The sequence below is a fragment of the Primulina eburnea genome, chromosome 15, assembly GCF_022965805.1.
Source record: "Primulina eburnea isolate SZY01 chromosome 15, ASM2296580v1, whole genome shotgun sequence".
Taxonomy (NCBI): Eukaryota; Viridiplantae; Streptophyta; class Magnoliopsida; order Lamiales; family Gesneriaceae; genus Primulina; species Primulina eburnea.
The window spans coordinates 37,086,524-37,098,789 of NC_133115.1; the positions used below are offsets into that span (position 1 = coordinate 37,086,524).

Sequence of the window (12,266 nt, forward strand, 5' to 3'; positions counted from 1 at the left end):
ATTTTGTGATCATTATCAGTAATAAATTAATATATTTTTTAACCATTGAAAAATCATTAATATTCATTGATGTATATATATATATAGTTTGATATGCTGCACACCTACCGTGCACATCTATGTGAGCACTGATGAAGTGTCACTCACCTATTGGATGTGATGAAAATGTTGATATATATAAATATAGATATATGTATAGATTAATAATAAAAGTTGATTTGATTTTATATGTATGTCTTTATATTTTACAAATATATCATTTTAGCATATTTTTTTAGCATTTTATAAGTTATGTGAATGAAAATCATGTGGACTTTTCATAATTGAAAAACATTATCCTTAATAATGTTCGAAATTAGTGGATTATGGCAAAGAACTCTTCATCCACACTTTTATATAAAAAAAATATAGAATTGATAATGATACGCGGGTTTGTATTTTTGTAATTTTTTTTTTTTTTAAAAAGTGCCATTTTATTAAATCAGTAGCCACATATTTAGGCAAGAAATCAAGTCAAATTTGGTAGTGAGTTTGTTATAGAAAATACTTTTTTTGTTTTTGAAAAATATATATCAATAATTTAGAAACTGTGTTCCACTTATGGATTTCGAATTATTTATTTTTCTTGATATAAATCTCCCAAGATTTATACCCAGAAAAAAGCCATTATTTTGTTTGGTGTCCATAAAACCTCAAACCCTTCAACTTTTCCTTCTGTTCAGCAAACTCCTTTCTCTATTCTATTCATAATAACAATCATTCGCTCTCCCTCCGATCATCGTTTCCTCTGCATTCAGGTACGATCCATTTCTGAATGAGAATATGCAGCATTTCAGCGTGTGAAAATATCCGTCGCCCTATTTTATTTGATGGCGTTGATATTTGGAATCTTGTAGATAAAATGTCAGATATATAGCCCTCTGCGGTGATATTACTTGCGAAGAATCTGCTGTTTGATCGCCTCGTATTTTTGTTTTTTGTTTTTTTTTAAAAATGTACGTCTCACTCAATATCTTGCCCTCAGTGTTGCAGGGGAGTAAGAAAAAGATAATATAATATAAACAGGAAAATATGGCGGGAGCAATGGAGGCTAATGGGGGGTCATCGGGGTTAACTAGGAGGAGAGTATGCTCGTGCACGAAGGATGATTTTTTCCCGGAGGAGTCGTTCCAGAGTGTGGACAATTACGTAAATGCTCTGAAACAGACACCGTTTCGATTGGTAGACCGGATGCTGACACGGTCGAACGTGCAGGCGGAGATAGATGCGAAGGCTCGTAGTGGGAATGCCATGAAGAAGACGCTTTCGTGGTGGGACTTGATGTGGTTCGGAATGGGCGCAGTCATCGGTGCCGGAATATTCGTTATCACAGGCATAGAGGCGCGTGACGATGCTGGTCCCGCCGTTGTGCTATCCTACGCTGTCTCTGGTCTCTCCGCCTTGCTTTCTGTCTTTTGCTACACGGAGTTCGCTGTCGAAATCCCCGTTGCAGGTATGACAAACCCATCACAGCTTTCATATAATTTGTCGGGAGTCCGTTATGACTCAACAATGAAATCAGTGGAATTAATTAATTAGTAGAATTATTATGATATTTATTTTTGCTGGATGCAGAAAATATTCTTTAGTACGTTTTTCAAAATAAAAAATAACCACCTTACTTGAGGAGGTGAGTTCATTGTTTTGTTCTTCCATGCTTTGCAGATAAAAATAATCTCAAGCCGGATCACCTTATTGATCCTAGTGATCCCCAAAGTACTTGGGCCTAGTTGGCCTAACATTGTAAGAGTGTCTGGTCCAACTTTGTTTAGCTATCATATTATTTTTGTTTGATTTGCCTCCTGTTTTGCAGGTGGTTCATTTTCTTACTTAAGGGTGGAGCTTGGAGATTTCGTAGCCTTCATTGCTGCCGGAAATATCCTTCTCGAGTATGTCATCGGTGGCGCAGCAGTTGCACGTTCTTGGACCTCCTACTTTGCCACACTCTGCAACCATAAGCCCGAAGATTTCCGCATCCACGTCAATGGTCTAGCTGATGGGTACAACCATCTTGACCCCTTAGCCGTCCTTGTTGTCATAATCATATGCATAATCGCAGTTTCTAGCACAAAGGTCTCTTCTCGTCTTAACTATGTCGCATCAGTAGTCCACCTCATCGTTATCATCTTCATCATCATATGTGGACTCATCAAAGCCGACACCAGTAATTACACTCCCTTCGCACCATTCGGTCCCCGCGGAATCTTCAAAGCTTCAGCAGTCTTGTTTTTCGCCTATGTTGGATTTGATGCTGTTTCCACCATGGCCGAGGAAACCAAGAACCCGGCAAAAGATATCCCCATCGGTCTTGTCGGTTCCATGATGATCACTACAGTTTTATACTGCTTATTAGCTATTACTCTCTGCCTGATGCAGCCATACCATATGATCGATGTTGATGCTCCCTTTTCAAGAGCATTTGAGATGGTGGGGTGGAACTGGGCTAAGTACATCGTTGCTGCAGGAGCATTGAAAGGCATGACTTCCGTGCTGCTAGTCAGTGCAGTGGGACAAGCCCGTTACCTCACCCATATTGCACGTACACACATGATGCCCCCATGGTTCGCTAAAGTTGATCAAAAGACCGGAACGCCTATTAACGCCACCATTGCCATGCTTGCTGCCACCGCAATCATCTGCTTCTTCACAAAACTCGACATCCTATCCAACTTACTCTCAATCTCCACACTCTTCATCTTCATGCTTGTTGCCCTTGCCATTCTAGTTCGTAGATACTACGTAAGTGGTGAAACCACAAAACAATACCGAAACAAACTAATCGCCTTCATATTGCTTATACTCGGATCCTCAATGGTCACTTCCATCTACTGGGCGCTCAGTGAAGGTTGGATTGCCTATTGCATAACAGTACCTATATGGCTCTTCTCCACTGCAGGACTGTGGATTTCAGTCCCTCAGGCCTGTAGTCCCAAGCTTTGGGGCACCCCATTCGTTCCATGGTTGCATCTGCATCAATTGCCATCAACATCTTCCTTCTTGGATCAATAGATCAGGAATCCTTCATTAGGTTTGGAATCTGGACTCTATTCCTCCTTTTCTATTATTTCTTGTTCGGGCTGCACGCTTCATACGACAATGCCATGGCCATCCAAGTGAAGACAATAGAGGACACTCCATATAAGAATGCTGAAGCCGGAGAAACGTCAATAGATACTACTTCAACTGGTAATTAGAATGATTTCTAGTCTTATGGCAGATGTGTAGTGTTCACTAACTTTTTAATTCAAAACATGTTTCTTTCATTCTCATTTCAGTAAAAGATTATTGTAGTTCTTGGCACATATTGAGTTACTAGTGCGATGGAGGCATTGGACATAAACCTCACCCGCATTTTGTAATTTTAAGGTCATAGTGTTGTTGAATAATCTAAACTGGCACGTTAGTAAGGTTATCGCATTGTTGATCGACCTAAGTTAACTTGTTTGTTTCCAAATAATTGGTTTTTAAGAAAAATATTATATATAAAATGTCAATTTTAGTCAAATATCAACTATAATCATGTCATGACAATGTTTCAAACTCGGACTGACAGGTTCAATCGTGAACCGGTCACGTGTCTGGTCCAAAAACATATTCAAAAACATTTTAATGATCAAACGGTCAAAACAAGTCAAATCCGATCAAAAACCGGTCGGACTGGCTATGAACAAGTAAACTCGTTTATGAAATTTTTTTATTTTAAAATTTTTTGAAAAATTAATTTTCTTATTTTTAAAACCTTAAAGTTAATTTTTGGTTTTATACACACACGTGATTATCTAGAATTTGAACTTTATTAAAAATATTATTTTAGTAATACTAGTGTTTATTTAATCTATTTTTTGTTTTAAAATAACATACAATTATAATCGATATTTTAAATATATGTATACAGTTATTTAGTTTTATAATTTTTGTCTATTTATTTACATCTTTCATTTTATTATATTTGTTGGATCGTTTTATGTTTTGGTGATTAAATAAAGTTATTGATTTAAAAGATAATTATAAAACCTAACCGAGCTTAATTCTTGGAGGAAAACTGAATTAAGAAGCCTAACTAACTACAAATCCAGACTGATAAAACATAAGAAGGATATTGACAGTCAAACCAATTCAAAGTCGATTGATGAAACCCAATTGACAGTTTATCTAATTGATCGGTCAGATCGAATTCATAATTCCATGAAGAATTAGTATGATCAATGATTAAAGATCAGAACCAGCTGAAATATCGGATAATATTTTCCGTACTAACAATGATTGAAACTTAAACAGAATGTAATGTTTCGACGCACTACCAGAACATGTCAGAAAGGACGACGACATGACAACAAATGCATTTGGAAACAAATATATTTTGAAAAAATTATTGTTACAGATTAAAACTATAAATAAATTAGTTGAACAAGCTCAAAATTAAACAGTTATACCATCTATTTTTGGATTATCAAAGCAAACCGATTTTCTCTGTAAAAGCTTTTAAAAAGTCAAATGAAAAACCCAGCACACACTGATATATCATTAATAGATCATTTTGAGGATCATATTCGTGCTTAGAATTTCTCTGCGAAATTTGTGTAATTAAGAGTAAGAAGTTTTACTGTTCAAAGTAACGATTGAAGTTTTACTAAGAGTTTCAGATAGACAGTGTTAAGTTCTACTGAAGTAGGTGATTTCAAATTATTTGTAATTAGCAAAGTATTTTAGTGCAAACATTTCGTGAGGAAGAAGGGGGTAACGTAGGAGTTTTGAAATCTCCTAGCATCCGGAAACAATCTTTTGCATTTTTACTTTCAGTATACTCTCTTTACTGATTTTCTTGATGAAACATTTGTTCAACCAGTTTCAGTAAACCTACTTCCGCATAGTTCACAGTGACTAACTTGCTAAGAACCCAAATGAAAAGAACAAAGTTTCTGTGTTGCTAACACAACCGAAATATTTTGAGATAAATTTATTCACCCAATTTATTTTCGATCCTAACAAGTGCTTTCAGAGCGGTTTACTCTTGTCTCTTAAAAAAAATTCTAAATGACATCATTCAGTAAGATCTCAATGTTCTCTAAAAATTTTGATGACTAGAAGATCAGGATGCATGCTCCTTTAGCTGGTCAAGACGATGATACGTGGTATGTCATCACAGAAGGCTATTGACATTTCTAACGATTCTCCTCATATGATCGAAAAATCAAGGATGTAATAGACTAATGAGGACAAGATGAAGACGAATATGGATAATGTAGCCAAAGACATATTATATAAAACTTTGGACAATAATACCTTCAGTAAATTCAAAATGTTTCTCACTGCCAAATAAAAATAAATTGTCTGTGACAATCCACAAATTTGATAGTATCAAGATGAAAGAGCGAGTTGTATTATTATTGAAAGTGGTGCTCTTGGAAATGGATATGGAAATAGAGAAATAGCCTTGAAAATCATGATGGCATTCCCAGAAAATGAGATGTCAAGACAAAAGCATATGAATTCGAATTAGAAACAAGAACTGACGAATCTTCAATCAAACTAACAAAGGCTTTGACTGTTGCAACTACTAAACAAAGGCCTCAAAAGAGAAGTCAGCTAAGCGATTAAACAGTGATGCAATACAATTGTTTGCAAAGAAATTTGGGAAGTTATTACGAAAGAATCGAGGTAACTTTCAAAGCCCAAGCAGCTGTAGTCATCACAAGAAAGAGTTCATCAATGAGGACAAACACTTTGCTGACTATCCCAAGTCAAAGAAGAAAGAGAGGAGGAGGCCAACTGACAAAGAAGGTCGACTTCATGACAAGAAGAAAAAGTCCAAGGATGACATGAGATCATTCAGAAAGAAAGGAAATCAGAATGTGCTTGTTGCTGAAGAGGGCAAAGCCAAGTGGGCTGACTCTGAGACTGACTTATTCGAGTCAGACTTCTCGACCCGTGAATGTGATGAAAGGTGGTACAATGTCTCAAAGCTGATGCTGAGCTGGAATCTACCTATGATGAAGTATTTGATTTTATCTCAAATGATTTTACACTCAATGATCTTATCACTGCACTCAATGACATGGTAATAAAGTACAAAAGACTTTCTCAATCATTCGAGTAAGTGAAAGCAAAACAAGCAAGCCAAACTGACAATGATGCTGAGCCTAACTGGGAACAGTCGGGTGAAGTATTAATTCTTCAGGCACAAATTGCAAAACTGAAAGCTGAAAATGAAAAAGTACTGAATGAACATCAATGGCTTATTTCTGAGAATAAGAAACTAGCTGAACTGATTACCATTTGAAATAAGTTATGAGCAAGTCTTGAGAAAATATAAGAGCTGCAGAAGTACTCAAGATACCAAACTGGTCTTGGCTTCAGTGGTAATGATAGCAATCCTACTGACTGCAGTACTCAATCGAAACTGAATCTGTGCAAAAGGAAATACATTCACCCTGTAAAGTCCAATACGATATATGAATATCAGAAGTCGGTTGATCAAGTTGATAAACATGTCGAACTGATGAACAAAGGCAAAAAGTTTGGTATTGAATATACACTAGAGAGTTCATATGTCAAGCCCAACTGGTTTGATCGCAGATTAAATCAGGCAAGACACAACTCAGGAATGGCTAAATTCTATAAATACTACAACTGCAAGCATGTTGATAAGAGATATATGCGAACCAATGATGACAGAAAGGCTAAATAACATTCCATTTCACACACACACAAACACGTGTTTTTGCACAGCCTTTCCAAAACAAACAATGAGGCCAGGTTGTCAACTGATCCAAGTGTAGGTTCTCAATGGACTAATCCCGTTTAGACCCAAATAGGACTGGGTACCAGTTGAATGTGTCTGCATTTGCATTTTTCAATCATCATATTAGTCTTTTGAAAACATAAGAATTTTTTTAAAGAAAGTCATTTAATATATCAGATATTGGAATAACCTCGATCTGATATCAATTGAAAGGTTCGAAGATAACAATTTAGAGGGAGAGTGAATTAACTGTTATGAAACAATGTCAAATAATGCTAAGCTTAAACTTTGTTAACAACTTAAAACGATATTCCAATCAGACTGAATAATTTGAGCTACTATAAACGTGTTTTAAGTGCGGAAACTTCTCAGATTACTTAGTGAATATGAAAAACAACACTAGATTTATTTCAGTTAATATATCATCACGGATGATAAACTTAGCATATCAAATAATTAGTAGTAAACAAAGAGGTAAGAAGTTGTTTATGGAAGTTCAAATGCTAAGCTTATACGTTTCCCATCCTTTTGTTTCCAGAATGATTTTACTAGAAGATTTGATCGGTACAACGACTTGTACAAACTCACTTCAGCTTGGTTCGACAACCTAAAAGCTGAAAGTCCTAGTACTCTATTCTTAAATTGATCTTTTCAAAACATGCTTCTGACATTCATAGTTTGGGGTATTCAAACTTTGAATAAAACCGAAAAAACCGAAAATCCAAACCGAAAAAACCGAACACCGAACCGAACCGAAAGCCGAATTTTGTAATTCGGATATAAATGTTAAAACCGAAGTTTATTTGGTTCGGTTTTGGATTATATACGAAAAAAACCGAAATTTCATTAAATTAATAATTTTTTTATATTTTTATTTATATTATATATTTTGATATGATATTTAGTGAATGAAAACCATTTTGAACAATTTTTAGTTGATTGTTGTTTGTTCAATTAATTTAGACCTTCTATTTAAATATTTTACTAAGAAAACATATAGAAAGTTAACATATTATATTTTACAATGTATTTATATTATTAATTTAAATAATTATACCAAAACCGAAATAACCGACCGAAATAACCGAACCGTTTTGGTAGAAAACCGACCGGAACTGAAGAAAAATGGTTCGGATTCGGATTATATATTTCTAAAACCGAAAACCGAAAAAACCGAAATAAAAAACCGAACCGACCGATGAACACCCCTAGTCATAGTCGATTCTCACAGTACAACAACACTCATATGTAAAAAATAAGTGAAAATACAGAGTACACAATATTGATCTTTAATCAATTTGATGGGAATCTGAGTCTGTGCAATAACATCTTAAAGATGGTTTTTTATATATATGTGCGATTTGAAAGTTTGATGAAGATTAACAAAGCAATAATAGTTTTTCGGAGAGCTCTTCAATCTCGATACATTCCTTATTTATAGGGGTTTTGCTCCTCTACGAAAACAAATATATCTGGTACTCACTTTATTTACTGTGTAACCGATATTTATGCAGATAAAGCAACGTGTCTTTAATGATTTGTCATATATAGTGTCAGTTTTTTAAACAGAGAATGTTTGATGGACTAAACTTCAAGTCGCTTCGTTCTGTTCGAGCAGCTTGGTTCAAGTTGTGCTGATTAATTCTATCATATCGAAATAGTGGAATAGCTTGATCTGTTGGTTTGGCTTAATAGTCAGCATTAATATAAGCTTGAGTTAGATCAGTAGTTTGTAATAACAAAAACTTATATATAAATTTTTGTCTAAACACCACAGCTTATTTAACATTTAAACAATCATGATTTAGTTTTTTCAATCTTTTTCTTGTATGGTTTCAGAATATTTCAGTATCTTTTTCATTTTTTTATGTTTTTCGTGCTTCTTATTTCGATTAAATTGATCCAATCTTATCTTCATATCTAATTTTCATATTTCTTTTTCGTCATCTCGTCATCAGATTTGATTTTTGTCAACCTCTTTGATGCTTGCGTGTTTTTTCCTATGATCTTCTTATTTTGTTTATTTGATTTGTTTATGCTTCTGGTCTAACTCCATTTATTTTTTATTGTTTTTTGAAGCCTCACTTGGTTTCTCCACATATTATATTATATCTATTTTGCTTTAGGAAAATAATTAAGTATATGAATTAATTGTTAATGAGAAAGAATGTGCGCCTGAATTTCGAAGTATAATGAATAGAAAACTCTGGAAAAAAATGAAGTTATAAAAAAATAGAATGTATATATTAATTTAAAAATTATTGTTATAATTAAATGATATAAAAATTAAGATAAAATATATGAAAATTCAATCGCAAATAATATATTAGAAAAAAACTCTCTCGATGTAAGGGATGTAGATAGATATCTTATTAGGAAGATAAAAAAAATCATAACAGGAAAAGTTCAAAATAATAATTGTATTTTTCTTCCTTTAAAAAAATTAATGGGACAACACCTCCTAATCTTTAGTTACAAATATTAATATTTCAAAATTACTAAAAATTTATTTTAGATTTAAGTCATAACCTCATAAAACATATTTTGTAACTACATTTTTAATTAATTTTGTTGCTTTTAAAATTCCATATAATAGTTAAAATTACCCGATGAGATATAAAAACACTTAAGTATACATAATGTCAAATATTACAAGAATAATTAAGACTTGATATAGAAAAATGACTAGATAATTCTAATTTTTAAATTATAATTTATAATTTATGATTTTAGATTTGAAACAAATAAATTAAATAATTTATTTGTTTATTGAAACATTTTGTCAATTAAAGTTTTCAAGAAAACCGTTTTCACGAATAATTTCCATAAATTGTTTCACTTAATTTATTTAAAGAAAATTTCAAATTCGAACTTTATTAATTTAGTTAAATTAATGTAATATTAATTGAGTCGTGATATAAATAAATATTGTAGGATAGAGTGTTTGTCGATTTACCAAAAATTATAAATTGTGGTAACAATACTTAAACATTAACTCAAATATTTTAAAATCGTACAGTAGCTCAAATGTCACGTTTCAATTGATCTATCCAACATTGACAATTATTGCACCACAACAATCACCCTCCTAACAATTTCACACTTAGCAATCAGTGAGAATCGAATGCGTGACATTGAGCTCTGATATCAATTGTAGGACCAGTCGTTTGTTGCTTTACCAAAAATTATAACTGATGGTAATGATGAAACTCAAATATTTTAAACGGTATAGCAGCTCAAGCGTTATGGTTCGATTGATGTATCCAGCATGGACAATTACTGTACTCCAACAATATCACTCTCAATAATTACATTTTTGTAATCTATGCAAACGAACTCATGACTTTGGCTCTGATATATACCAATTATAGTATCATACGCTTGCCGCTTTATCAAAAATTATCGTCTGTGAGGTTCAAAATGTGATAACGTAATCCAACTGCATACAAATCTAGGAAAAATAAAAAAATAATTACTTAAATCATTTTAATTGCTTTATTTATATGTGGTAGGCATATTTACATGTTCAAAATATATTTTTCTATTATAATGCATAAAACTGTGTTTTAAGTGTATTCTAGACGCGATCGAATAACGGAGTCCGGGAACTGTAAAGGAGAAATATTTTTATTAAATTATTATTTTTAATTATTTAATATATGGTATATATAATATTTCGAAAATGGTGCCTTTTGAGGTGTTTTTAATTGTCAAGTCATATTTTAAACCGGTAATCGATTTTTGAAGAAAACAAGGACTTTCTGGAGACTCGCTTATTATTTTCGAAAACTTTCCTGAACGAGATATTTTTCATACATCATAATGGGCCTATTATACCAAGGTTATTGAGCCTAACTTTCTACCCAATTATTTATATTAAAATATGGAGTTTCTAAACCCCAAAACTCTTCAAACCACACGTTTAAAGCACTAGAATCCTAGGGTTTTCTCTCTATCAATACACGCGCACACATACTCACTTTCAAGGCTGGTTCACAAGGATTTGGAAGTAAAAATGCAGCCAAGGCTCCCCCATCTCTCCACCAACGTTCTTCGCGCTTATAATTGAATCTTCGTACGTGAATCACGCAAAGGCACGTCTTATTCCTTCTTTTCTCATCATTCATACCATATTATGTGTGAATATAATTGTTCCATGGAAAATCTGATGTCCCTTCTTTTATTTTCGCTTTTATGCACTATACATGGAAAACATGATCTTTTTTGCATGATTCTTGATGTTTCTCGATGGTATGAAGGGGCTGCCAGGTTTATATGGTTAGGAGGTCGAATTACAGTAGGTTTAATGGTCCTTAGAGGCACGGTTCAGGTCTGGAACGAGGCAAGAGAAGGGCTGCACGATTTTTGGGTTTAAGGGAACTAGGGTTTCGAATTTTGGTTTCTTGAAGGGTGCGGCTGCGTGCTGCGGTTGGGGCGTGTTCAAGGGTCCTAAGAGGGCGCTATATGGTCCTAGATGGTTTGAGGGGAGGCTGGTGCAAGGCCTAGGAGGGTATCCGCACGGCTTGACAGCGCAAGCCATGTCGCGCGCAAGAGTTGAAGAACCATGCACGTCCTCGTGCATGGCCTATAGGACTTGGTCTAGTAGGTTCCTAAGGGTTCGGTCTAGGCCCTAGGATGGCTGGTTAGGGGCTAGTCACATTGGTTAAGGCTTAGGGTTGAAGGAACTTGGGAGTTGTTAAAGTTGGGGTTTGGTTCGAAACAAGAGCAGAAATTCAATAGCTTTCTAGGCATTTCTATGGGCTTTAAATGGACAAGATTTGGGTTTAAAAAAAGTTGATTAGATATTGGAAAGCTATGGTTAAAGTTTCCTTGAGTTTCGAGTTGATTCGAGTTAAAACCGAAAGCTTCGGTTCAAGTTTTAAAACGAATTATGAAATTTAGTCGAGGGCTTAGGTTTATGTCTAAAAAATATTTATTGGTGTGTTTTAAAATCTTATGGTAGGATGGATTCAAGTCATCGTGAAAAAACTGGAAAATAGAAAAGTGTTGAAAAGCTCGCAAATTTTATTAGTTATATTTTAAAAATTAAAGTAAACATTAAATAAAATATTATAGTTATTGTGAAATAAAATTAGTGAATCATTAACATGTATTACTAATGACATATTATGAATTAAATTTATCTCCGCATATAATTTTTCCAACCATGGTAAATAAAAACAATAAACACAAACACACCCGCAAACATGAAAAATAAATATATATAAAAAAACAATAGTGCCACAAAAACAATGACATATGCACATAAAAGATAGGAAGATAAACCAACAATAATCATTGTATATAAATTACCAAATATTAATCAGAGCATATGAAATGTTCTGAACCCATGAAAGAATACAATTGAGTAAATTAGACAGAAACTTACATCAATACGTGACACCGAGATTTTCTACCCAACGCAATTAGATGTACAAATAGCAAAACACTATTAAAGAATAATTCATTAAAAAAGATTAATTTG

General features: G+C 33.7%; 1 pseudogene; it reads left to right on the top strand.

Annotated features, from left to right (window-relative positions):
- The first annotated feature begins 717 nt into the window (after positions 1-717).
- Positions 718-3,362, top strand: LOC140814564 (cationic amino acid transporter 1-like; annotated as a pseudogene).
- Positions 3,363-12,266: the final 8,904 nt, after the last annotated feature.